Source organism: Cryptomeria japonica, chromosome 7 (assembly GCF_030272615.1).
Source record: "Cryptomeria japonica chromosome 7, Sugi_1.0, whole genome shotgun sequence".
Lineage (NCBI taxonomy): Eukaryota > Viridiplantae > Streptophyta > Pinopsida > Cupressales > Cupressaceae > Cryptomeria > Cryptomeria japonica.
Window position 1 is genome coordinate 254,681,015 of NC_081411.1, and position 27,814 is coordinate 254,708,828.

The following is a 27,814-nucleotide window of genomic DNA, read 5'->3' on the forward strand; positions in this document are numbered from 1 at the left end:
TTGATCAAGTAGTTCAACAACACCCATATGAAACAAGATGGTTTAATGTACACATAGTAACCTCATATCACACATAGATTTTTGAAGAAAATAATAAATGAATGAAATAATATCTCATGTGAAACAATATGGTTTAACATACACATAATAAATTCATATAATACATTAATTTTCAAAGAAAATAAATGAATGAAATGAAATCACCAATCAATATACAAAAATACCAATCACATCAACACATAGGAGAACAAGTATAGATGAGAGTTCTACCAATGCTCTCAACCTATACAAATGATTTATCAAACATGGCATACAAGAATAAATCCCCATATATGATTACGATGAACACACTAATCAAGCATATATTACTAAATCACATTTAAATATTAGACACAGAATAAAATATAGGAAAGAGAAGTGAGTTGTCATAAGATGCAATTTCCATATCATAACTATTTTTACCATTACATTACACAAATTAATTATCAAGAAAAATTTTATTATTGACTACAACACATTTAGAAAATCGTAAATATTCCTTTCCAAAAGAATCAAAAGTCTAACCTAGAAACCACCCCACTTATTCCACCAAATATTTTGATTGAGAATCTATTAAGATATTTGCATAAAATATTGCCAACAAAAATGAAGTACAAATAAGCCATCTGAATCCTTGGAATATATAATTATTTAAATTTTACAAGTGTCCAAATGCAATTAAAAATGTGGCAAACACACTCAAAGGGGGGAATGAATAACTTATTAATATACAAAACAAAAGTTTAATACACATTGACTTGTGTGATTTCATGGAAGCACAAATGAAAATCTTAATGATAATAAATATATAATCACTCCAAACATTTCCTATAATATATTCTTGAGATTATTATATTTATAATTGATAAATTCAACATTGAAATAATTGTACCAGTAAAATGATTTTTTTAATTTAATTTTAAATATTTTTATTAAAATATTAAATGATTCATTTATATATTAAATGATAATTATTGAAAAATAAGTAATCATTTGATTTTAATTAAGAAATATTAAATATCATTCAAATATTTGAAAAAAATATGTAGAAACATCTAGTTTATCACACTTATTAAATCTGAACTTGTGAGACACAAACCAATGTTGAGTAAATTTGCTAAGGGAGCAAATTTAGTAGAAGAGATGAAGCGTCTTTCCATAGATGCCTCATAAATTCCCTGATACTACACACACCAAAATTGCACAAGTCATCACGAAAATCAAGTAGGGAGCAAAAGTTTTGCCATTTCTCATCAATGAAACATGTATTAAAAATGAATTTCAAAGAAGAGTCTTTTTTAGATATACTTGTATTTTTTTTTAAATATTTCTTTAACGATTGCTCTTAATCTTTTCCCGTCGAGAGACATTTGCTTTTGAAGGGCTACAAAAGTTAAACATTTTATTTAGAATTTTTATAGATTAATATCAAATAAATAAAATTTATCTACTTTTTAAAGTATGTAATACCTTGGAGTATTGAGCTGATTATCATCGTCAATGTGAAATCTTTTATTGGAACTTTCTTTATTTTTTGAAATCCTACAAATACTTAAAAAAAATTCAATTGAGACTCTTAAAAATTATCAAAATAAATAAAATAAATTCTATCTACTTTTTAAAGCATATCATACCCTTCAATTTGAGTGAAGGCTTCACCGTGAGATCTTTTACCAGGCTTTTCCATTCTTTATACCTCTGAAAAAATTAACAAGTGAGAGTGAGAGGTCTTCCGAAAGTCATTTCTACTGGTAAAAACAATTAATATTTCACCTAAAAACATTTAGAAAATTTCAAAATAAATAAAATCTATCTACTTTTTAAAACATGATATACCCTGAAATTGGCTTCAGTCAAATACCTCTTCATTTTCTATTTCAACATTTGTAACAACATCCTCTATCCCTGCATATGAAAAATGATTTTTCTCTTAAATATATACCATTCTACGTATATCTAAATCAATAGACTTGTTGAAAGCCGAAGTTTGTTCCTTTTTCAGCTTAACAACCATGATTGTTTAGTTCACAAACAAATATTTGATTGTTTCATCAAATATTTTACAACATAAACTCGTTGTCTTAACAAATTAATTATAGTCTATCAGCACAGACCTACCGATCCTAAACCGAGCAGCCATCTCACATCAGTTATTCATGTGTGCATTATTTCATGTATCCACCATTAATGGATTCGCTAACTCATATCTACAATGAGCATAAAATTAATTGTGTATGTGCTTATAAATTTACACAATAAGAATACAATCTGAGAGCTCATATTTGAGCTTCTCTTCTAATTTCTTTCATAACAACATTATATACCTTTAACAAAATATTGTTGCTTATATTATTATAAATAATAATTAAAAGTAAAACATTAGAATTAAATAAAGTGATATATAATATCGTTGTACAATTAATTGGAATAAATATATTATTAATAGCATACTATCACGATTACGATTATAATGAAAAATTTATTACAATCATGTTCATTTGTGGTTATAGATAAATTTTTGTACATAATTTGGTTACCATTTGGTTAGCTCATTAAGAAATTCAATTACTTATTAGTTTTGAGTATTTTTTTAGTGTCTTAGATGGTAATATTTATTTGTACATAGCTGATAGTCTATCATTTTCTTGCTTAGTTGTTGTCTTTGTTTTCTGGTTAGAATCTTATTACTAGAGAAGAAGTTATTTGTGGGAGGGGAAGGTTAGGCTTTGATGAAGGTATTGGTAAGGAAGGAGTAGGAAGTCCTATCCTTTCTTTAGTCTATTGGGATGGGGGTTCTATAGGGATTTTGATTCCTTGTTCCATAAATCTAAGATCATGTCCTCTATATCCTTCTTTATAGATAATGTCAAAGCCATGTTTCTAGTTTGTTTGTAAATGTGGTGTGGATGGAATTTCATCATAGACCTTATTTAAGTTTGTTGTGTAAATAAACATTGTAGAACCAATAAGATGAATATATTGAGGAGGATAGATCCTTGTAGAATAATGCACATCTTTATTAGCATCATTCATGTTCACTTGAAAGGTAAGAGAGTTCGCTTTCTTTGAATTGTTGGGTTGGAAATAACTATTTTCATCATATAATATTTTATTTCTTCTTAATATAATATTAGGTGACATATCATTATAGAATTATATAAAATCATCTTTTCTAACAATATGTCAATGTCTAAGATAAGCTCTAGGGGAATCATGAGGATCTGAGGTGATAGATGTGTTGAGATTTTAATTATCCACGTTTGAAGAGTGTCTCGCTTGCACTAAAGGAAAGTTATGAGAAGAGGACTCATCATTACTCTTTATTTCTACATCTTAATTGGAGAATCATTGATAGAAGTATTAATTATTTCCTCATGAATAAGGGATACTCTAGAAGAAGTACAAGCACAATTTATATCAATGTCATTTATAGGAGGATTATCAAGGTTATCATCCACTAAATCATTAATGAAATTCTAAAATTCAATAAAAGCATTTAAAAATAACATCATATAAAAACATGAAATTTGTATGAAAGCCTTTAAAACTAAAGTAAATGTTGGAACAATCTTTAACTCCTCATTATGCAACATATTAAGATGCAATGAATCAATGCAAGCAACATGAAGTTAAATAAGCTACCTTTCAACACATGATTGTGATAAATGTAACTAATGATAATTGTAATTAAATATAAAAGTGTAAGCCAATCATATTTTTAAAGATCCACAATAGAAATCAAATCTAAAAACTCCCAATAAAAATTGTGAAAAGCGTGAGAAGCATCAGGTTCATCAAGATGCAATGTTGGGAAATGAGGTTTCACTAGCTTACACATGCAAACTAAGAACCATTCCCAATAATACATTCATTGTAGAACAATAAATTACACCCAACTTCAATCTCTTAGGGGAGCACTTGGATCAACTTTTTTTTATTTTTGAGTTGATGTAATTCGAAATGATGCAACAATTAGGTAAATTCTCATAAATTGATAATTTTTAACATTAAAAAAAAGATACAAAAAAAAACCATCTCAAAAACATAGATCTAGAACTGAGACATAGCAAGGAACCTATCAATAAAATCTACAACTAAAAGTGTTAGTCAGATGTTCTATGTGTCCTAGCCTTGAAGTTATTTCTATTTGCTTGAACTTTGTATTTGGGTTCAACATGCTCTACAAATCTATCACCCTGAAATTTAGCCAAAAGGTCTTAGTCACATGTGCAAAGAAGCATAGTCTAAGGTTTTTTTCCTCTTCAAAGTTTGGAACTACATGTATTTATCTACACTCTAGAACTCTAGAACTCTTGAATATTAGATTTATATCTTGCACATAGAAAAGAGGAAAAAAATGTTGTGCGCGATAGGAGTTTTCCAAAGTCAAACCCTAGGTAATGATTATATTCCACTAAAACTATGATTGATTAGAAAAGAGATCTTACTACTAGTAAGGTAGACACTGAATCTAAACTAAAATGTCAAATTAGAAATACTATACCTTAAGATTGATAGTGGTGATGATGTTATGCTCTTTAGATAAGCCCTCTAGGTGTTGATACAATACATGATAAATCATAACAAAAATCCATCATGAAAACATACATGAAGATAGACTATTATAGCTTGATTCTCCTAGTAATCAAACCTACACTTGAATGAAGGAATTGAGTACTTGAATAGGACTTATGGATTGCGAAAAATGATCAAATGAATTACAAATTATGCCTATATATAAGGATTCAAGGGAATTTTAACTTTGAGGCCAACTTTTAATGATTATATCAAAATATTAGGATCATATCACAAATTATGGGAATCGACAAGTTGCAACACATTTGAAATTGAGCCTCTTTTAGTGGGACTATGGTCCTAGGTTTCCTATTCCACAAAGAAAAGAGAAAAATAGGGGTGGTTCAAAATTGCATATGCCCAAAATATTGGATCAAGTCACTTCATGAATCTATGAAGACAATTTGTATGTGATAAGGCCAAGACAGGCTCAAAAAGACCAAGACTGGGGCACACTAATGCAAGGTATGAGAAAGGAGTGTGAAATTGTAAGAGGTGCAATTTACAACACTATACATGTTTAATATAATCAAACCACAATGGTTGATACTATAAAGAGTGTGTCTCTCAAAGAAACAACAAGAAAACTAGGGGTTTCTCAACCCTTAATTAACTACCTAATAGACTATTCAAATATAAATTTCGTAAGATAAAATTTGCTAGATATTGAAGAATTAAGTCCTAGTTTCCCTATAAAGGATGTTTTTTGATGTCAAGGGTAGTGGTTAAATAATGTATGATGTAAGAGACATTGCTTTCATAGATTTCCTATTTGATAATAAATTAGAGGTCCCAAGAGTTCATAGACTAATTGACTAAAAACAAAAAAAGAAAGAAAGTGATAATACAAATGGTTATGGTAGATGTTGAATTCCATGTAAATAATATCACTCCTAGAGAGGAAACAAAGATATTTGAAGAGAGTGGATGCAAATTTTTAAAAAGATTGTATATTTTCCTAGTAGTCACATTAGATATCATTAGAAGGAAATACATTGATGAAGATTTGATCGCATTTGAGGAGAAAGATAAATATTTATACCTTGAATCTAAAATTAGCAAACAAATGAAAATATGTAAATACAGGAAAATACCTCTACAACCAAGAAATTTTAGGCTACAATGGGTAGTAATGAGCTTACATGAAACCTCATTTTAAGGAGATTTGGTGATACCAATACCCTCAAGTTGCATCCATATTGGCAAGTGCAACATTATTCAATAAAGATGCAACCAAGAAGCCACAAGTATATTTTTAATATATTAAAAAGCCATAAAAAATTATTGTGTGAGTGCAACAACAACATACCATCTCTACTTCCTCTTCCATAAAGAATTGTAATTGAGGCTACTATCCCTAATATAGCCTTTTTTACCCATAATTCCAAGATAGGGAAACATTCATAATGAGAGTTAAGAAGTTGAAATTTTATTTTATTTTTAAAGTAGGGAAGCCAGTAAGAATGTTAAATAGCCTATTTTAGCCATTTTTCATGCATTCAAGTTATGTATTTTTTAGTTTGTTATTGATATTTTACATAATTTTTTGTACATATGTTAAAGACTTTGAGCTATGTAGTTTTTTTATCTATTTAGAGTAGCAAAAGTTGTGGTATATGTTAAAAACTTTGAGCTATCTACATATCATAATTTATTTCAAAGATCAGTTAGAGAGATCGTTGAAGAGTTTGGTCTTACAAAGGTTTCTTAGTTATCATAAGTTTGTTGGTACATATTTGGGTCATTTTTTTGTTTGGATAGAAATTGTAGCAATTGTTATTGCTTAAATTGGTATATCATAAATTATGACTTGTGAAAGAGAAAATCCACTTTAAAGTAAGAGAGTTGGATAAACACTTATTATGAAAAGAAAAGAAAGTTATTGTAACACCCTAGAAAATAGTTTAGAAAGTAGAAGTTAGGAAGATACGAGTTGTTAGATTGAAATAAGAAGGCACCCTCCCCTTGCGAGGAGAGATTTTATCTCATCACACTGTGGTTGAAAGGAACATTTTGTAACCATATTCTAATTACAAAATTTTCAATCAATAGGAAGATGTTACCAAAATATTTATTTCATCCTTTCACATTACTTATTATTAGCTCTAATTTTTGAGAAATACTTTACATGGGGTTACCCTAAACAGTCAAGTTTCACTAGTCAGCAACTCAATTTTTGAAATCTAGGTGAGAAGAATATATTATTTTAAATTTGAATGGGTATTATCCTTTCGTAGGGAGGGTTTCCTATTTTAGCAAGAGGAAATTATGATTAGATCTAGCTATAGGGAAACATTTGAGATTTAAGTTAAGGATGATATTTCATCCACTAGATACAAGGAATATTTTAAATTTTTGTTTTGGATAAGATTAGTCCTGATACATCTATTAGACCAATTAAATTGAGACTCTTTCAAGTCCACATACATTGATCCAATTTTGGTTAGAAAATTTGCAAAGTCTATCATGTTATCTATGTAGTCTTATAAGCCACTAGGTTTATCTACATAAAATAAAGGGGTTTTGAAGTCCCTAATAAACATCTAATGGCCATCTAGGTGGGACTCAAGCAAGTGGGATTTTTTTTCCCACATAAATTTTGTTGTAATTTTTTAGTTAGGAGCATAGATATTGAGCATACTCCAACTTTCATTGGAGGAAAGAGTAGAGAAAGAAATATAATTTTTTTTTATTACACTAATCCATTCTAATACTTCTAAAAGAAAGAGGGTTCCACATAACTTAACAATCCCCCCAGAGGCACCATCAATAAGGGTTATACACAATTTGGTGGAAGACCATAGTTTTATCTAAAATTGATTCAGCCAATTTAAATTCCTAAATAGGAAGAATGTTATGTTTATTATCTTAAGTACTACAATTGAGAAGGTTTTATTTGTGAGGATTGTTCATTTCTCTTATATTGCATGATAAAATATTCATTTTTTGATCTTTTGTGTCCTAATATGTTATCAAGGCATTCCCTATGTGTTTCTCTATGTGACAACCTTCCTTACCTTGAGTGATTTCCCATATCTACCTTTTTTGTACTACTATTGTTTTGGTTTTGTTGTCCATTGGGATATATTTAAACTCTTGGATAATCGGGTTTCTCAAGGGAATTTTCCAAATGTAGTATAATTTTCACTAAGTTTTGTGAGTCAAGAGGCATCGAAGAGGCTTCCAAATTTGAACTACAATCCTTCCCTAATGTTATCTCTTTCTCAATATCCATCTTATTTTTATCTTGCTCATCACATATAGAGTCTGTAGTTTCTTGGTAGTATTTTCTTTCCTCACTTGAGCTTTTAGAGTCTAAACTATACGTATTTGGGTTATCTTTGAGAATGTCAACAAATACAAGGTTCCCCTTTACTAAAACAAGCTTATTAACCCATTTCTTTTAATTTTACTATTGCATTTCACTATCTTCTAGGATTGTAGAAGAGGCGACCTTACAAATTCTAATATTAATAGCCATAGAGTTAGTCTTCTCATTATCAATTTTACCTAAATGGTTTACCACAAGAGGGTGAAAGAGAATCTCAAATTCCTTCCCTAAAATGGAGACAAGCCAGAATTTCTCATTTCTTCACCAAATTTAAAACTCTAGGGAGGATTGCTGATATACTCTTTACCATTCTTGTCTATATTTTTAGCTCCTTTGATTTTATACTTATCAACTAAGTGACCAATTTTTTTACAATTTTGGTAAAAGATACCAAAATTTTCATAAATGATGGGTTGACACCATTTTTTGAACTTGTAGTTTAGGGAGGTTTTTATGGGCTAACATCTTATTCATTTCAATATTAATATAGCACCTTGAAAACATTGACTACGATTGTTTGAGGGTTTCCTTGTCAATAGTGATGAAGACTCCAAAATATTTAGTAATAATTTTAAAAATATTAGGACTCCAATATTATATAGGGACCCTAGGAAGATAACCCCATGTCATGAAAAATCCTTCCCAAGTTTAGAACTAAGTCAAATCCAAGTTTTCATTTACAAATGGAGGGATCATTATGGTGTCCTTTGTCAAAAAACCAAGGGCCTTCTAAGGGAAAATTAACTATATCTTCTTTAATTAAAAAAAAATAGGAAAAGGACATCTAAACACTATAAGCCTTGATGAGTGACACACACACCCTCACACACACTTAAGTTTTAAACCGAGGCTAAGTATCTAAGAGATAACTATAGAAACCATAATTGACAAATTCTAAAACCATAGGAAAACCATCATAATGACAATAGCTATAACAATGGTAACATGAGCCTTTAACTATGACAGTAACTGCTAGTGGAAAAAATATTCATGACATTAATAAAGATAATTAAATACTTGATCAGATATAACATGGATCATAACTTATCATTGATTTATTTGTATAGTATAAAGACAACTAGATTAAAATGAAATTTTTACAATTACTTAATCAAACAACACAAACAAATTCTCAGTTACACATTCAACAACATTGGTTCGATCCACCATGTTTATCAAGGATACATTAACATCTTTTATTATACCAATGATAGTAACTTCTTGCCTCTTTTATCAATCTTCTCCCTAGAAAATTGACGCCCTCTCACCATCATTCTATTAAAACTACCTTCCTTGCAAAAAATTGATTTGTCCTTTGTCATGTGTCTAACTTCTCTACTTTGCATTGTCTAGTCTGTGACCATGAGCTCCTTCCAATCTCTTGAACTCTCTTCTAGAAATCAATACTTCCTTCTATTTTGTGTTTCCTCATTCCCATAGCCACTCTCCTCCAATAATTTTGTCCCCCTCTTGTCAGACCTTTCTGTCACATATATAACTCCCCTATCTTTGACAACCATCCTATTGACGACTGTTTTCACACACTCGCTAATAGTCAGGTAGCCAATGTGAACACTCACCATTTCTCCTGAAAACCAATAAGTTATGGGGAACTGATCACTCCAAGGTCTCTATAGTTGGGTCTTGAAAGTGATGCGCAACCCAATGGTTGATGCAGGTGTACCTGTTAAGGGGTGTGCTGGTTGAAACTAAATCCCAATAGCTTTTAATAACTTAACTTCCTTTTATTATATTTTATGATTTAAGATTCTTCTGAAAATAAATTACAAGAGATAGGGAAACAAGAAAATAACAGTGAAACCAATTCAATGAAAAATTAACGAACTACTTAATTAGTACCTTGCAATCCAAAATTCATGAAATCTTATCTAAATCAGCATTCAATAATGGACCTCCAGTAAACCTGCAAAGTCAGCAGCCTTATAGACTCATGGAAAGAATATCACCACAATATTGTCTATCCCAATAATTCTCATACACCACTTACATGCACAGTATGATTCATAAAGAAATAAAGAGAAGATCAGAACACATTGTTGATTTCAAACAATAGACATTACTAGATTACAAAGAACAAACTCGTATAACATATGCATAGATCAGGCAATCTATAAGGTGCTTATTGTATTAATTTCAAATAATGTGTCACAAAAATAACTCAAGTTCATAACAATCCACAAAAATAATCTAAAATTTCTATGTGGGCCTCAAATCATCAATTTATGGACCCTTACAAATGAATCAAACTCCTCAATTTATAGAGCTTTCTCCCCTACTTTCTAGGAAATAAACCTAATCTAAATTAAGAACTCAAATGAATGGAGTCACAATTGACTTGCAAGTCTCTGCCTCTATACTCTAGTTAACTACTATGAAACAAAGGCTAGGTGAGCACTACAAAGACCATGTTGTATGAGCCAGCCTCTCATAGTCATCCAAAATTTTGCTCAAAAATGTAACGTAAGTTGGAGACTTAGTTGGAGTCCCAGTGGGGAAATCATGCAAAAACTCCTTTTCAAAGTCATGCTATCTTTAGCAACTATACATTTATCTTTTAATTATTTTTATAGGACTTATAATTGTTGATGATACATGCAACCACCTCGGTAGGAGGATCAGCAACATGCTTGATTCTAAATTTGTACATTTTCACAACTTCCTCCGCATTTTTTCTTTCCCTTTCTAACTCATCTATTGTCTCTGCAGCGTGTTGACATTGTGTTATCAAATATGTATTTGTCCATCAATGTAACACTAAACTATGCTGAAGGTGCAAAATGTTGGGCCTCATACGCATCCCACTGGCTAAGTACTTGATCTTCCTCCATAGCTTCCACATTGGTTATTCGCAGTCCCAAAACTCCTAGTAGCTATCCTAATTCTCATACTTTTCCACTATCTAGAGGAGGGGAGATCGAATATCTATTACATTGTTCACATACTGTTGAAGCATTTCCATCTTCAACTGCAGAATGTATGTTTAAGACTGCAAATTCTTATAGGTATATCCACCCAAGAGGTCCCCCTTTATTATTTATTCTTCTCCTAAGTGCAAAAATTTATTCAATGCCCAGAATTGCTTGTTAAAAGTGTTGAGCTTCTGCTCCCACTCCTGAGAGTAAGAAAACAATGCTCCCCCCACTTGCATAGCCTTCTTATATTCCCTCATGGCATTCTACAAAATAAATCTAAATTTAGATGCATTTATTTGTGCCCATGATTTTGCCATGGTGGCCACCTGTCTTACCTAAACCAATGTTTTTACATCTTCTTCAAGGAGTGATGAGGTTGAAGGTAAATTATCATTTATACAAGTATGTAAAGGCCTGCCCATCTCTGCCAACAACTGCTTCTACTTCTCTAGCTGTGCTTTGACCTCTGCATGGGAGATGAATTCCTTTTCCATTCACCCCCTGATGATGCTAGTAGCCAATTCCAAGGTATCTAATTCCCCCCACTTCATCTGCTTACCTAGTTTTACCTATGACACTTGGTACTTTGGAGAGCTTTGACCTTCTGCCTGCACAAAACTGCTATATCTGCAAGCACATCACCAGAACCTATTCTTAACAAATGATGTACAGTCTTGGCCTTCTTAGCTTTCCTTGGTTCTTCAGTGATTTCATGTTGTAGTGTAACTTTTGGTAGCACTAATTTCCTTTTCTTTTTCTTGAAGGTGAATTCTAATCATTTCGACACATCCTTATTTTTATCACCTTCGTGAGGCACAATGTCAGTGGTCACTATGTGCACATCTAACTGTTCTTTTGCTTAATCTTTCTCCTCTTCTTCTATGTGATTAAGGCCTTGGGGTGAAGCAATTTGATGGGCTAGACTACCTTGGAGAGAAGTATCAACATTCAACTATTGTTGCTTGTGTAACTCCCCTGACTTATCACTGATCTCTTCCCAAAATATCCTACCATCTTTATCTATTTCTCCCATACCATTCTTGGCAGCTATCTCTTTCAAAAAATCCTCTTGGTCCTATGGAGTTATGATTAGTCTTTCATCTTGTGAACCTTCCACCTCATTTCATTCTTTCTCTTCTCTAAGTGGTTGTTGTCCCACAGGTTGTTCCTCCTCTTGGTCAAAGTTTGTTTCAATGCTATGGACACTTGTTGTGTTCATCGTAGGTCTTAATGCCTTTGTCCTAGGAGGCATTATTATTGTATCAGTTGGTGGTGGCATAGGGGCAGTAGTAGCAGACATCAAAATTGGAGCTTGTGATGCGATGGTGGATGGAGGCTGAGTGGGGGCACTTGTCATATCAGGAGGAGGAGGTTGTGCACTTTCATCCTTTTTTCCTTTCTCTTCTTCCTCTTAAGTTCCTTCTCCTAGTGTTTATCTGATTTTCATCTTCACAGGAAGAACATCTACTAGTGATACAACACCTAGTCCTTCTCTTACTCCAAAATCTATAGCCTTTTTCAAAAGTTCATATTTCCTCATTTATTCCTTGACTTTCTTCAACAATTCCTCAATACTCTCTTTGGGCTCAACAAATTCATCTGGGTCAGTTGACGTGTTCTTTCCAGAACTAGACCTTGTCTGATGGGCATATTCCTTATAACCCCTTGACTGGGGACCACCTGAAGTAGATTCCTTTTGCTTCCCTTACAAAGCACTTGGCCTAACCCTCAAGCTTAGCCATTGTCTAGTTATATCTACAATAGTCTGATTTAGTCTTTCTATATCTGTATCTTTCTATGCTGACCACCTTATGGAAGAGAGAGGCTTCTTGTCAATTTCTTGCTCTTTATATACATGATCCAATAATTCACCATCAGATCCCTTAGTTCATTGGGGAGATTGGTCTATTTCAAAACCTCTAATCTAAGGTACTGACAACCTACAATAATTATTTTCTCTAACCTCAAAATTGTCTTGAAGGTTTGCCCAAAAATCCTCCAATCTAGACTTATGCCCCTCGTATTCTTTTGGCATGGTTTGTTTTAGCTTTCCATAGGGATCGTAATACTCCCTTGAATAATTAAATTCCTTAAGATTTAAATCCTGGAGCTCCTACTCTGCTATCTTTATTACCTAGATCTTTGAACAAGAGAAATAACCAATAGAAACTGAGAGATATATACCCGCCTTATATTTTTAGGACAAAAGGGATTGATGGCTGAGCATCTTCTTGACATATTCTAATAAAATAATGCAACCATTGTAGTATCGTGGCAACAACATAGGGTTCACTCTGAACCCACTAACCCTGATATATGTAGAGATGCCCATTCTTTGATGATTGCCATTGCTTCTAGGCTTATCATGTAACTTGGATCACATGTGAGTTTAATGATAACAGGGAAAAGGAAGGCATCATTTATTCCTTTAAAATGCACCTTTGCATTATTTAGAGGAAGTTGTAACTAATATTCCCACACCTTCTACTTCCCATCCTCATTTCCTAGCTAACCCTCTATTTGCAATCCTGGAAATTTACTTGCTCTTGTAGCCAGCCAGATAACATAGGAAGTGAAGAATAATTTCTTCGTTTGATGCACCTCTTCATCTTCTTATGGATGTTATCAAAGAGAATGTGGGCCCACTCAAAGTATTGTTTCCCTATAAGTATAGTTTTCATGAAATGGAACATCCAAGGATGGAAGTGTCAACAATTTGGCTTGCCAAAGACCTTTCTCAACATGATGATTAAGTCTCATCGAGGCTCTTTAAAATATTCCCTCAATGAGACTTAATCATATGCCTCTTCTTTGAAGCAATATTGTTACTCCATACTCCAGCAGCTTCTTAATCTATTGTTAGGAGTACTTAATCCCTCATAGGTGAACCAAACACAAATCCCAACATATGCACTGATAAATCAACTATAGTTCTACCTTGATCATCTATACACTTTCTATCTTCATTTTAGATCTATGAAATAGTCATAATAAATTCAATAATTTGAACTGATTGCGGGAAGATGGTCGCCTCCACCAAGCCTAATCTCTTAATTCTCCTCAATATGCCCCGCCTCTATATCTGTCACCCATTTAATTTGGTCATCCAACTTTGAAACATAGACCTGCCCTTGATATTGATATTTCATGGTTATAGGGAGATTTTCCAACTCCTTGCCTCTCTTCCTGGAGGTTGAGTCCATCTAAATTATCTAATATGCAAGAAAGGATCATAGATTAGTTCATTGCATACTTAAAAATATCAACAATATCATCCACCTTAGGACTCCAGGGTTCCTATGTGAACAAATTCCTTTTAAAACAACTAATTTTAGAACTCCAGGGTTCTAGGGTTCGAACGTTAGCTTAGGCTTTGAACAAGTAAGTCTGAAACTCTAAGGCTCTAGGGTAGATAAAACACATGGATTCCAAAACTCTAGGGTTTTGGGGTAAATAGGAAAAGCTGACCTCGAGACTTCGGGGTTTCGAGGTCCCAAGGTAGTTCAATAGGGCACCAAGAAGATGCTTCGAAACTCTAAGACTCCAAGGTTCTGAGGTTAAAGAAGTGGCCAAAAGAAAAAGTACCTTTGGACTCCAAGGTTCTGGGCTCTGAGGTTGGGAGTAGTTTACTTCATCGGTTTAAGATGATCTAGAACTTTGGGGTGAACACATGACCTAAAAGGAATCAACCTCAGCACTCCGGGGTTCATGGGTAAAGAAAACTACCCAGCCCAAAAATCTGGAACTCTGGGGTTGTGGGGTTTGGAAAACCTAGGGCCCACAAAAAGAACAAAACATGCAAAGATGAGTGAAAATATTAACAATCAACCAAGTCCAAAACTAAACAGGACTAACTCTTAAGTGTGTGCGCATGATTTATTACTCCATCATTTTTAATAATGAAGACAAATAAAAGAAATTGAGCCCAAGATACGTAGGTGAAATCAATCAATGTGTTTCGTGCAAGGTTACCCTAGGCATAGCTCTGCTACCAACCAGGCATTCATAGCCTTGACAGAGATACCTCTGGTTCCAATCAAGCAATGCTCCACTGCCCACCAGGCATCCATAGGTCCGGTGGAGAATAGTTGAAACACCCAAGTTTAGTTTCTTTAAGTGGATCATTTATTTTCTCTTTCTTTTATTCTTGAAAAAATCATGGAATATAGAAGGACTATCTCTTTCATAACCTTTAAGCAACTTTCAAACATTGAAGTCTGATTACTTTGCTGGGAACCGTGTTGGACAATGTGAAATATCCCAACTTCTGATTTTTCACTTGGAAACAAGTTCATCTGATATCTTACAAAATTTTATGATGTATCGTAGTGTGATGATAGTGCTAACTAATCAAACTAGCCTTTTCCAATTGAGGGTAAAAAACTCAAATTATATTTAAACCATTATATACCACCTTGGACAAGTGTAGACAAAGGTTTCAAAATTAACTAAATAATAATGAAGTTGTAAAGAACAAAGAATCAACGTCTCTCAAAATTTGGCAACCTATCATGCAAAGAAAACCTCCCTTTTAGAATCTTTGAGAATAAACATATATCCTGACACAACAAAATGAAAGCGAACAAAATGAAGCAAACAAACAAAAACAAAAAGGGAAACAAGCATGCAATAGAGTGAAAATACAACAAACATGCAAACCTAAACAAGCAACGTAGCAAAAGAAAAAAACCAAAAACAACTAATCTACTATAGTACAATAGATCAAGCTTTACTAGGGATTAATTAAAATAGTGCATGAGGAACTGACCATTGATAGGAAATGGTACAATTTCTCCAGTCAAAAATCTTAACCTAAAGGTCTTCTCTCCTAAAATTTTGGCTATCTGGTAAGGACCTAACCACAACCTTTCAAATGGTGATCACCCTTCTTCTCCTTGGCCTTATCTCATAATAGAACTAGGTCAAAGATCCTAAAGGGTTTCACCTTGGCTCTTTTGTTAAACCATCGCTTAACAATGACTTGATGCTTAGCGAAGTGTTGTAGGGTATTAATCCTTTTCTCATCAAGTTTTAACAGATTTAGGAGACAAACTTCTACTTGATCCTCAATTTCAATTTATCTCATTAACTGGAGGACATATATTTATAAATTTATCAATAAAATAGGAGTTTTTCCATAAACGAGGTAATATGGAAAATTTCCCAAGGCGCTTTTAATTCTGGTTCGATCACCCCATAGGGCGTATCTCAACTGATTGTGCCAATCTCTGGGATTTTTCTCGAGTAGCTTTTTAATGACATCTAAGATGTTCTTGTTCATAGATTCAGCTACTGTATTACCTTGTGGATAGTAATTGGATGAGTATTTGAATATCACCTTATACTCATATGTCCATTGCATCAACTATGCAAAAGTAAAAGCAGGGTTGTTGTCACATACTAGAGCGAATGGCATACCAAACCTAGTGATAATGTATTCTTCAATGAATTTTAGGACCACCTTTGTAGTAGCATTTCGACATGCTATGGCCTCCGTCCATTGAGTGCAGGAATCTATTGCTGTAAGAATGAACTTATATCCTATAGACGAATTAGGATTGATGACACTAATGAAATACAATGCCCATTGGGTGAACTGTCTTAGCTCAAACACTGGTTGGAGAGGCATGGTAGTATTCCTCTCTCTGGAAGTTGACATTTGGCATGTATGACAATGGCGAACATTCTCATGAGTATCCTTAAAAATAATAGGCCAATAATACCCAATCTTCAGAATCTGATGTGTAGTGGCATCTGCTAACCCATGACTTGTACCATACTTCCCATGGAATTCCTCAATCATTTGATGGGCTTCATGATGATCAAGACATTGAAGGTAAATACCTTCATATTTTTTCCTATAAAGTGATGAATCCTTGACCATATAATTGGCACTTTTGAGCCTTAAAGATCATCTTTGTATGGCTGTCAACCCCTTAGGACACTTGTTATTTAAAAAAATAAAAACCAAATCTGTGTACCTTGGGTCCTGCTTGAATGACTGTAATGTATACTACTGGCATTGGATTTGAGAGATATTAGTTGCCATAGTTTGAGACAAACCCTGGCCTCTCACTAACTTCATTGGATGCATCTCTAGATCAAACTCTTGTAAACTAGTCATCCATTTCCCTCGATGTTCTCCCAGCTCTCATTGCATAAGAAGTGACTTAACTGCTTGATCAAGTACATTTGCATTGACTTTACTTCTCAAGATATAATGTCTGAATTTCTTCACTGCTCTTACTAAAGCAAAATTCTATTTCTCAAGAGCAGAATATCTCACCTTGGTACTCTTAAAAGGGGAACTCATGAATTTGATGGGTTTCACGTCCCCTACTTGCCTTTGTGTCAAAATAGTCATTCCTAAATGCAATGCAGAAAAAGAATATATATAAAAAGGTAGATTATAGTCAAGACTAGTTAATATAGGAGCTTTAGTGATGGACTTCTTGATCGGGGTGGAAGTATCTTTTTCTTCAGCAATCCATTCAATCTTAGCATCCTTCTTCATATTTTCATTTAGTGTCTTGACTATCTCTGCAAACCCAGTGATAAATTTTTTGACAAAATTGATCTTCCTGAAGAAAGATATCATCTCCTTTTTACTTCCAAGAATCTACAATTTTACAAATTCATTGACTTAATCTGGGTCTATATATATTCCTCTTTTAGAGACTACATGACCAAGGAGCTTCCATTCAGCCACCCCGAATACACACTTCTTGGGATTAATGGATATCCCATATCTTTGACATCTTTCTAACGCTTTATGGAGGTGACCTAGGAGATCTCCTCTGACTTTAGAAAATATAGTCATGTAATCCATATATATAATAATACATTTTCCAATCAGGTCTTTAAAAGTTGTGTCCATTGCTCTTTGGAAAGTTACTCCAGCATTAACTAACCCAAACAGCATCCTTCGGTGTGTATAAGTTCCCCACTTCATAGTAAATGTTGTTTTCATGTGGTCTTCATGGTTCACCAAAACTTGTTTATATCTAGAATAACCATCTAGGAATGACATCATTTGTGAACCATTAACAATCTGTAATACCTCATATATGGAAGGGAACATATAATTATCCTTTTCTTATGTCTTATTGAGGTTGTGAAAATCAACACAAAGCTAGATTTCCCCATTCTTTTTTCTTATTGGCACCAAGTTGGCAACCCAAGTGGAGTTACATAATAGGAAAATAATCCTAACAGTGAGCAACTTTTGAACTTCCTTGAAAATCAAGGGTTGTATCAATGAATTAACTGGTCATTGCTTCTATCTAAACAACATTATATTGGGTTTCAAAGGTATAACATGAGTGATGATTGATGTAAAGAATGTTTTCAGATCTTCGTACTCCATACTATAACAACAATGTAGTCTTTTAAGATTTGCAAAATTTTCTCTTTCATTAGGAGTACAAATCTTCCCAATGTACACTATATTCTCTTGGCCTTTTGAACCAATATTATGTGGTCCATATTTCCCGACATCTGAATCCATTGTCAATTTCTCTTTTACCTTGGGATCGTAATCAAAAAGCCTCTCTAGAGTGACCATACCCTTGGGAATGACATTTGTAGGCAAATTTATAATTTCTTCATTACCCCCTTCATCAAGGTCATTTGATTTGTCCTTCTCATCAATGATTTGTTCTTCAAAAGCCCCTAAATTAGAAAGAAAAACTAGAATTTTGGTATCATCTTCGAAGACTTGAAAGTGTTTGATGTTATTGGGAACAACAGGTGTAGAGACCAACTCTACAGAAAACCTCTTCAAAGGAGACTAGCTCACTAGTTCTAGTGTACTTGCTGCATCAGCCAATGCATCTGATATCCCATTTACTTTCCTTGGCACCAGCTGAATATTGAAAGCATCAAAATCATCAACCAACCCCCATACTCTATTCCTATATGTTTCTAACCTTTTCTTGTGACATGCATATTGGCTTCTTACTTGCTTAACCACCAATTTAGAATATCCTTGCACTCTTAAGCATTTAGCTTCCTTCTTATAAGCAAAGAGTAGTCTTCTAATTAGGGCCTTGTACTCAGTCATATTATTAGTGCAAGGGAATTGGAGTCGATAGGAGGCTAGAAAAGTTTTCCCTTTGGGACTTGTTAACTCGATGCCTACTCCACTGCCTTGCTTGGATCTAGACCCATCAAACTTTAGAAAACATACTTCATCTTTCAGTTTCTTTACATTCTCCACCTTAGGATTAGTAATCATATTAGTTTCTAAAATTACAGGTTCCAAGAGAACTTCAAGGTTATTGGGAATGGACTTTTCTTCTTGAGACTGGACTTGAGATTGAGTCTCTTCATTTTCTTGTTTGGGTGGAGTCTCTTCCTCCCCGTATTTGGAAATCTCTACCATAAGGATTTCTTGTCTACAAGGCTTCAACTAGGGTATTTTTGTTGCAACTTTCTCCCTTTAAAGAATTATCTTCTCACAACTTGGTGTTTGAATGTCCTCAACCACAATATCATAATTATTATATTCGCATGAGATTGGACTCATCAATTTGGTAACTTCATTTTGGCATGGGATAAAAGATATCTCTGAGTGCTCCTCATGATGTATTCGACACCATTTTGGGAGCAGCAAATCATATACTTTCATGGTATCCCCCAACAAACACATCCCTTGTTTTACTGCTATAATAAAGTCCTTCACCCACCCTCTATGTTTAGTCATATTTGCTTGATGTAATTGGGGAACGATCAGTGTAGAGAGGGTGAGAATTTCATTTATCCTATAGACTCTGAGACTCACCTCAGTATATGCCACTTCATTAGGAGCTCCATAGTCTGTAACCAATTTGTTCAATTTTGGTTCACTATCAATTCGGATATGGTTTCTCACACCTTTCCATGGAAGCCATAAATATGTAAAACAGGTTGAGAAGTAGCCTCCCAAATTTTTTGACCAATCTCTACTGAGAAGTGTCCCATATACCTCTGGAATATCAACCATTTGAATGTCGTTGTAACAAGATATGTGGGGATCAACACCCAACTGGATATACAAATCTTTTAATTCTCCAATTACATTGACCGTAGTCTTGTCCAATTGTACCACCTTAATATTTGCACACACTGAGTTAAGACCAAGATTCTGACATATAGAGTATGACATTACATTTACAAAAGCTCCTAAATCTATGAAACAGTTATGCAAATTATTTCCACATATCTTCAAACTAAGTAGAAATGGTGGGTTCGTGATCGCATCATTACTGACATTGGCATTGACTTCATTCAAATCAGCCATCTTAACCTCATTGCTTTGAGACTTGAATAGTTCCAAGTTCTTAAGGAGAGCGTTCTTTTTCTCAGGGCAATATTTCAAAACCTCCATTAAGGACATTGTGGTAGCAGTTCTTTCCATCTCCTTGGAAACATCAAAAGATCCTTTCAAAATATATTCTTGCCCCTGAATTTGTCTAGGACATGCTCCTCGAAAATCTTGAGGAGGGGGAGGATTGTTAATTGCATTTGCATTGGGAGGTACAAATCCACCCTTTTGGGGAGGTGGTTCCATCAATGGAGCCTTTCCTTGACTTCATAGGTTATCATTGTTTCTAGTCTGAAAGGCTTGGGCATCATAAAAACACGGTTCACCTTCAAATTCTGCTTCAAAATCTTTGCATAGGAAGGTATCAACCAACATTGCGGTATTAACTTTCTCAGGTTCCTCATTAGAGAAATATTTTGGTTGAGAATAATCTTGAGAAATCCTAATGATTTTTTCGAACTAGGCGCAATAGACCTCTGAATGTGATGATGTATCATGCAACCTATGCCAATTAGTTAGTAAATTCATGTCAGCAAGGTTAATACTTTGTGTATTATTTTGGTTGTCTCTTGCATCAGGATGATCATGGTTCACCCCACCATTGTTTGGACCCGTGTTCCATTGCCTATTATATGGCTTGTTGTTATTATACCTTTGGTTTTGGTTTTGATTGTTATGATCTCACTAATTATTGTGTGATTGGGGTTGGTTGTACCCTCCTAGAGGATTCATCTTCAATTGAATCATATCTGAAGTAACTTGTGAAATCATCTTCTTTACTGCATCTACTTTAGTGAATATGTGTGATCCTTGATTCTCTGGCATGGTAGTTTGGAATTGGTTTGCTACATTGGAATTACCAAATTGTTGATTTTCCGCTTGTACTTGACCAGTATATTGTGTTTGAGTAGGAGCGGTATTAGTATTAGTCTACCAAGTTGAAGGTTGAGCAGCAAACTATTGATTAGCCTGAGGTTGAGAGGCATAGATTGGTATCGGGTTCATTGTAGGGGCTCCTATAGGTAAAGGTGATGGTACCCCAGGGAGTTGGTTATAGTTCCTTTGATTCACTCCTATGGGTAATTTGTATCCAATTCCCCCTGGTGTTTTGTTCAACTTGTGATTCATGTTGATTTCCAACACATAGACCTTCGCCAGCGTATTCCTTTAATCTTCGGGGACACTCTTTTTGATAAACATAGTGATCCATGTATTAATAGATCTTAGATATGAGTCAATTGCTATGTTGGTTGCTACATGGTAAGGATCCTTTAACCTCTTATATAATATTTGAAAGCTGGTATTAAAAGTTGTCAGAGGTTCATTTGGTGACTTTTAAAAGAGGCAAATTGATGGTACAATGTTCCAGGATCAACATATACTCAAAATTTATCAATAATAGCTTTCTCCAAAACATCCTAGTCAGTCATGGAATTTATTGTTAGAGTCATAAACTCAAATTTATCAATAATAGCTTTCTCCAAACATCCCAGTCGATGATGGAATTTATTGTTAGAGTCAAATACCAATTATATTCATTCTCCCCAAAGGAAAATGGGAAGAGCCTGCATACCACATCTTGGAGTTCAATATTGTTATGAATGACTGCATATTTGAATGCTTCAATATGCTCATCAACCGTCCTAGCCCCCAAATAGTAGAATTTACTGCAAAATTTATTTGGGTTTCTAGGGAGGTCATATATACACCTTGGTATAGTTCCTAATAGTATGTGGTCTTTGGCTAAAGTAAGCGATTGAAGGTGGTGATGGTGGATGTTGAGCAGCTAAAGGTGCAATGATGGGCTACGAACTAGGGATCAGTTGATCTTCTACGTTGGGTATGGATGACTATGCTAGTGAGGATGTTGAAGGTTGTCCCTTAGCTTTATTTATTTTCTTCCTAATCATAGGGCCTAGCTCCACTAAGCCTAAAGGAGAATAATTATTCTGAAGAACTCTATAAAACCTTTCTAGGGAAAAAGATGATATACGATCCAACTTAATACCACAATTTCTCAGTTGTGGAAGAGTAGGATTGGTAAATAATTGTCTCTGTGAATACCATATTAAGTCATAGTATGACTGGGGGACTATCTCTTGAGGGGATTAGTATCTAGCCCTCCTTCTAGTGCCAGTTTTTGTTGACGACCATTTTGACACACTAGCCAACAGTCAGGTAGCCAATGTGAACACTCACCACCTCTCCTGAAAAGCAATGATTTTTGGGGAACTGATCACTCAAAGGTCTCTATAGTCGGGTCTTGATGGTGATCGGAATTCCAATGGTTGATGCAACTGTACCTATTAAGGGGCCTATTGATTGAAACTAAATCCCAATAACTTTAATAACTTAACTTCCTTTTTTTGTATTTTATGATTCAAGATTCTTCTAGAAATAAATTGAAAGAGATAAGGAAATAAGAAAATAACAGTGAAACCAATTCAATGACAACTTAATGAACTACTGAATTAGTACCCTGCAATCCAAAAATCATCAAATATTATCTAAATCAACATTTAATTATGGACCTCTAGTAAATCTGGAAAGTCAGCAACCTTACAAACTCATGGAAATAATATCACCACAATATTGTCTATCCCAGTAATTCTCATACACCACTTACATGCATAGTATGATTTATAAAGTAATAAACAAAAGATCAGAACATGTTGTTGATTACAAACAATTGACATTACCAGATAACAAAGAACGAACTCGTAGAACATATGCATAAATTAGGCAATCTATAAGTTGCTTCTTGTATTAATTTCAAAAGATGTGTCACATAAATAACTCAAGTTTATAACAATCTGCAAAAATAATCTAAAATTTCTAAGTGGGCCTCAAACCATCAATTTTTGGACCCTTAAAAATGAATCAAACTCCTTAATTTATAGATTTTTTTGTGATAATTTCTAGGAAAAAAACCTAATCTAAATTAAGAACTCAAAAGTTAGGAGTCACAGTTAACTTGCAAATCTCTGCCTTTATACTCTAGTTAACTACTACAACACAAAGGCTGAGTAAGGACTATGAAGACCATGTTGTATGAGCTAGGATTTCATAGTCATGGCAAATTTTTCTCAAAAATAGATCATGAGTTGGAGACACAATTGGAGTCCCAATGGGGAAGTCATGCAAAAACTCCTTTTAAAAGTCATGCTATATTTAACAACTATACGTTTATCTTTTAATTATTTTTATAGGACTTATAATTGTTGATGATACTTGCAATCACCTTGGTAGGAGGATCAACAACATGCTTGATTCTGAATTTGTACTTTTTCAAAACTTCCTTTGCATTCTTTCTTTCCCTTTCTAACTCCTCTATTGTCTCTGCATCCTGTTGACATTGTGTAATCAAATATGTATATATGTCCATCCATCTAATATTAAACTAATCTGGAGGTGCAAAATGTTGGGCCTCATACGCATCCCACTAGTTGAGTACCTGATCTTCCTCCATAGCTCTCACATTGGTTATTTCCAACCCAAAAAATCCTAGTAACTTTCCTACAATTTTCACGTACTTTCCCACTATCTTGAGGAGGGGAGATCAAATATCTGTTACATCCTTCACATACTATTGAAGGATTTCCATCTTCAACTCCAAAATGTATATGTAAGACTGCAAATTCTTATAGCTATCTCCACCAAAGAGGTTCTCCTTTATTATTTCTTCTTCTCCTAGACACAAAACTTTATTCAATGCTTGAAGCTGCTTCCTAAAAGTGTTGAGATTCTGCTCCCACTACTGAGAGAAAGATGACAATGCTCCTCCCATTTCCATAGCCTTCTTATATTCCCTCATGGTATTCTGCAAAAATAGTCTAATTTTAGATGCATTTATTTATGCCGATGATTTTTCTGTGGTGGCCAACTATATTACCTTAACCAATGCTTTTACATCTCCCTATGGGAGTGATGAGATTGAAGGTAAATTATCATTTATACAAGTATCTAAAGGCCCGCCCATCTCTACCAACAACTACTTGTACTACTCCAGCTGCACTTTGACCTCTACATGGGAGGTGTATTCCTTTTCCATTCACCCCCTGACGATGCTAGCAAGCAGTTCTAAGATATCTAATTCTCCCCACTTTGTCTGCTTACCTAGTTTCACCTATGACACTTCATACTTTGGGGAGTTTTGACCTTCTTCCTCCATAGGAACATCTATATCTAAAAACATATCACTAGAACCCATTCTTGACAAATGATGTATAGTCTTGGCCTTCTTAGATTTCCTTGGTTCTTCAGTGATTGCCTGTTGTAGTGTAACTTTTGGTAGCACTACTTTACATTTCTTTTTCTTGAAGGTGAATTCTAACCATTGTAGCACATCCTTATTTTTATCACCTTCATGAGGCCCGATGCTAGTGGTCACTATGTGCACATATGACTGTTCTTCTGCTTCATCTTTCTCCTCTTCTTCTATGTTCTTAGGGCCTTGAGGTGAAGCAATTTGATGGGCCAAACTATCTTGGAGAGAAATATCAATGTTCAATTATTATTTCTTGTATAACTCCCCTAACTTATCACTGACCTCTTCCCCAAATATCCTACCATCTTTATCCATTTCTTCCATGCCCTGCTTAGCAGATATGTCTTTCATAAAATCCTCTTGGTCCTATGGAGTTAAGATTAATCTTTTGTCCTGCAAATCTTCAGCCTCATTTCGTTCTTTCTCTCCTGCAAGTGGTTGTTGTCCCACAGGTTGTGCCTCCTCTTGGTCAAAGTCTGTTTCAATGTTATGGACAGTTACTATTTTCATAGTAGGTCTTAATACCTGTGTCCTGGGAGGCACTATTAATGTATCAGCTGGTGGTAGCATATGGGCAATATCAAATGGCATCAAAATTGGAGCTTGGGTTGCGGTGGTGGATGGAGGCTGAGTGGGGGCACTTGTCATATGAGGAAGAGGAGGTTGTGCACTTTCATCCATTTTTCCCTTCCCTTCTTCATCCTGAGTACCCTCTCCTAGCATTTGTCCAATTGTCATCCTCACAATAAGTACCTCTGCCAGTAGCATAACACTCAGTCCTTCTCTTACTCCAAAATTTGTAGCCTTTTTCAAAATTTCAGATTTCCTCATTTGTTCCTTGACTTTCTTCAACAATTCCTTAGTACTCTCTTCAGGCTCAGTAACTTCATCTATGTCAATTGACATGTTCTTTCAAGAACTAGATATTGTCTTATGGGTGTATTCCTTATAACTCCTTGGCTGGGGAACACCTGAATTAGATTCCTTTTGCTTCCCTTTCGAAGCGCTTGGCCTAACCTTCAAGCTTAGCCATTGTATAGTTCTATCTACAACAATTTGAGTTATTCTATCTATATTTGTATCTTCCTATGCTAATGACCTTATGGGAGAGAGAGGCTTCTTGTCAATTTCTTTCTTTTTATATACAGGATCCAAAATTCACCATCATCCCTTAGTTATTTTGGGAGATTGGAGGTTTGCCCAAAAATCTTTCTTTTCTCTAACCTCAAAACTATCTTGGAGGTTTGCCCAAAAATCCTCCAATCTAGACATATGCCCCTCATATCCTTTTGGCATTGTTTTTTTTTATATTTCCATAAGGATCATAATACTCCTTTGCATAATTAAATTCCTTAAGATTTAAATCCTGGAGCTCTTGCTCTGTTGTATTTGCTACCTGAATCTTTGAACAAGAGAAATAACCAATAGAAATTGAGAAATCTATACCCACCTTATGGTTTGAGGACAAAAGGGATTGAAGGCTGAGCACCTTCCTGACATATTCTAACAAAATAATGTGATCATTGTAGTATCACCATAATAGTATAAGTTTCCCTGTGAACCCACTAACCTTGATATATGTAGAGTGTTGGTTCTGAATGAACCAACATGCCCATTCTCTAATGATTGCCATTGCTTTTGGGCTTATCTTGTAACCTATATCATCTGTCAGTTTAATGATAACATGGAAAAGGAAGGCATCATTTATTCTTTTAAAATGTGCCTTTGTGTTTTTAGAGGAAGTTGTAAGTAATATTCCCACACCTTCTTCTACCCTTCCTCATCACCTAATTGGCCCTCTATCTGCAATCCCCATAATTTACCTACTTGGGAAGCCACCCAAAAAACATAGCAAGTGAGAAGAATTTCTTCGTTTGATGCACCTCCTTCATCTGCTTATGGATTTTATCAAAGAATTTGGACCCAGTCAAAGTATTGTTTCCCTATAAGTATAGTTGTCATTAAATGGAACATCCAGAGATGAAAGTGTCAACAATTTGGGTTGCCAAAGACTTTTCTTAGGATCATGATTAAGTTTCATTAAGGCTCCTTGAAATCTTCCCTCAAAATGTTTGTGGCCTTTAGCCCTATCTTCCTCTCATCTTCCAACCAATTCTCATTCATATGCCTCTTATTTGAAGCAATATTGTTACTCCATACTATGGTGGCTTCTTCCTCCAGTGTCAGTAGTACTTCATCCCTCACAGGGATGCCAAACACAAATCCCAACATATCCATTGATAAATCAACTACAATTTTACCCTGATCATTTGTACACTTTCTTGTATCTGCATTGTACAATTGTGCAATAGTCATTGTAAATTTAGAAGCTTGGACTGATTGCAGTAAGATGGTTGCCTTTGCTAGGCATGATCTCTTAATTGTCCTCAATGGGGCCTCTGTCCTTGGTTGGTCAAATTATTTCTTGATATCTTCCAACTCTATATGCCCCACCCTTATATATGTTACCCATTCAATTTCATCATCCAACTTCAAAACATAGACCTGCCCTTGATATTGATATTTCATGGTTATAGGGAGCTTGTCCAACTCCTTGCCTCTCTTATTGGAGGTTGAGTCCATCTAAATTCTCTAATCTACAAGAAAGGATCATAGATTAGTCCATTGCATACTTAAAAATATCAACAATATCATCCACCTCAGGACTATGGGGTTCTGGGGTGAACAATTTCCTTTTAAAATAACTAACTTCGAAACTCTGGGGTTCTGAGGTTCCTAGATTAGCATAGGCTTTGAACTACTAAGTCTGAAACTCCAGGGCTTTGTGGTTCTGAGGTAGATAAAACACATGGAGTCCAAAACTGAGGGGTTCCAAGGTAAATATGAAAAGCCGACTTCAGGACTTCGGGGTTCCAAGATCCAGGGGTAGTTCAATAGGGTGCCCAGAGGATGCTTCACAACTCCAAGAATATAAGGTTGCGAGGTTAAAGCAATGGCCAAATAAAAAAGGGCCTCAAGAATTTGGGGTTCTGGGGTTCCGAGGTTGGGGTAGTTTACTTCGTCGATTTAAGATGATCCGAAACTCTTGGGTTGTGGAGTTCCAGGGTGAATAGATGACCGAAAAGGAATCAACCTAAGGACTCTAGGGTTCCTGGGTTCTGAGGTAAAGAAAACTACTCAGCCTGAAACTCTAGGACTTTAGGATTCCATGGTTTGGATAACCTAGGGCATGTGAAAAGAACAAAACATGCAAAATGAGGAAAGTGTAAATGAAAAATCTAAACTAAAAACTTAAAAGAAATTAAAAGATCTAAACATTAAAATATAAGGAAGGAGAAAAATCTACCAACCTGGTGGGAGAAAACACATGAAAACCTAGCAACATAGAGGCATGAAGTTAGGAG